A 2646-nucleotide genomic window follows, 5' to 3' on the forward strand; every position below is an offset into this window, starting at 1 on the left:
AAGTAGCTCTAGAGCCACTTGTGGGCTCTAAAATTATAGGTTGATGCCTATGATTTTTTTTTGATTGAGAAAAAACCCATTTTTTATGTCAAGAAAAGGTGTATGAGTTGTTTATTTGTTCCCAACAGTTCTTTTTTTCCTACTTCTTTCTTGTTGAGTCCATAACAGCAGATAAAATGTACTTTTTTCCACCATATGTACCTTTTTCTCAAAGCTTGTTTTTTTTTGTTATAAGATGTAATGGCCTATTTTTAGTCAATTCTTACAACATCCAAGTCAGTTTTAGGTAAAATTCATCTTGAACAATGTGAGGGTAGGTGCTCAGGAAGAGGACTCTAAGCTCACTAATTGGGCAATTTGTGGGTAAGGTTTCAAGAACTTCAATTCTTTATTTCATATATGTAGTATCTACAAGTGAAATAAAGAAAGAGAAGGAGAGAAAGAGAAAGGAACTAGTAGTCTGTTGGGACAAATCCAGTCAGACTACAGTTAAGTGACTCCTTATAAGGAGATTTATAAGTAATAAATATTTTTATTATAATTGGTTGAGGGTTGGATCCAAGACCCTCCTTTAATCTTCTGTTGTCTGATTTAAAGGGTGAGATAAAGATCACCAAACTAGTTGTTCTTATGGTCACTAACCTTGGGTTATTCTTATGGTCACCAACCTGAAAGTTCTTCTTAAGGTCACTAACCTGGGGCTGTTAGAGGTCACCAACCTAGTTTGATTTCTACTTGGGGGAAGTAGAGGATCCAGAGGGATGTGAAGAAATGTATTACTTACTTTTAATCAGGAAGCTGATTAAAGTTTGTAAGAAGTTTTATCACTAGTCTTATCTTGTAAGACTCTTGATTTTTACTTCTGTAGAACTTTAATATTGTTCTTTAAAAGTATAGTTTAATAATTGCTTGGGGGATCTTTCTCTGAAGGCTGAGAGAGGAGGGGTTTATATACTCTCCTCTCTAAACCTAACTGTAGTGATATTTGTTATTATCACTACATTGGTTCAGGGTTAGTCATTAACATGTGGTAATGATTGTTACTAGTGATGCTTAGTTACATATACATGTTATGTGTGATATGTAATATAAGCATTTAACTCTTGACACTGAGTTATGAGGTGTAAATGGTGATTTATTACATATTACATGTTGTTTTACATGTTCAGGTATATGTAATAAATGTTTTGATACATTGTATCACATGTTAGATACAGTGTATATTCAGTATGTAGCATGTAATTGATTTTATACATAGGTTTTTTACTGTTACAGGTTAGTTTTGGGTACATGTATATGTACTCAGGGCTGACATTCCCCACCCTCAAAGGAGGTCATTACTTCTTTTCAGAAGGTTTATGAGCTCTTTTTTGGGCTCTGAAGTCTCTTAGGGTTGTCTTGCCATTGGGCACTTTATCAGCTGGCAGCCATTCATCTTCATCTGCACTTCTATTTTTGTATCTCACCAGATATAGAGTTGCAGATTTACCATTGACTTGTGTTTCTCTTTGTTTTATTATGTGTGAGAAAACTTTTTCTCCGTCAGTTTCAAACCTGATAGGAGTTTTCTTGGGTATTTCCCTGTCAGGGAATTTGCTCTTATCTGAAGCATGAAACTTCTTGATTAATGAAATTGGGAATACTGGATGTTTTCTTCCAAATTCCTCAGTTAGTGCTACTTCTACTGCATTACTACCATGAAACTTTAGTATTATAAAAGGCCCTACAAACTGGTCTTGAAGTTTCTTTGGTCCTTGCAAATTCGTGAAGTTTGTAGTGGAGAGTAGAACTTGTTCTCCCACTACAAATTTGGGCTCTTTGTGAGTTTTATTCCATCTCTCTGGGTTATAAGTCACAGCATCTTCAATGCATTGGGCTGCTCGAGCTCGTGCTTTACCAAGCATGTCAAAGAAACTTAAAGAAGTTGGATGAAATTCAACATTTTTATTCTTAATCTGGTCTTTTGGTAATCTAGGACAATAGCCTCTTTCTACTTCAAAAGGCTTCTTTCCTGTTGTGCTATGTATGCTGCTATTATATGCTAATTCTAGGGCTGGCAGTAATGTATGCCTGTCATGTGTATATCCATCTTTATCCGTGTAACAGAGTCCTTCAGTACAATACCTTCTAATGATTTCAGTTAAGGTACTAATATTCCTTTCACTGAGACCATCAGTTTGTGGGTGATACGCAGTGGAAAGGGCTAATGTTGCTCCAATAAGTGTGTGTAAACTCTTCCAAAATTCAGAAGTAAACTTTGGATCTCTGTCACTGATAATAATTCGTGGTAATCCTACATCACTTATTATTCTTTCCCAGAATAGTAGTGCAATGTCCATTGCTGTTGCCTCTTTGTAGCATGGTAAGAACCTTGTCCTTTTTGAAAATCTGTCCACAATAACCAGTACACAGTTATAATTATTAATTAATGATGGTGGAAGACCAGTAACAAAATCCATGTTAATGACTTCCCACGCGTAAGTTGGTTCTTCTATTCTTTGAAGTAAACCAAATCTTTTTCCTGTGGCTTTATTTGCTTTTTGGCATCTTTCACAAGTCTTTTACATATTCTTCAACATCGTGTCTCCAATTTTGGTCACCACGCTGTGTTTTTTGATTCTGTCTACTGTCCTGTCTTCTGACAGG

The sequence above is a fragment of the Melampsora larici-populina genome (genome assembly GCF_000204055.1).
Source record: "Melampsora larici-populina 98AG31 unplaced genomic scaffold MELLAscaffold_152, whole genome shotgun sequence".
Lineage (NCBI taxonomy): Eukaryota > Fungi > Basidiomycota > Pucciniomycetes > Pucciniales > Melampsoraceae > Melampsora > Melampsora laricis-populina.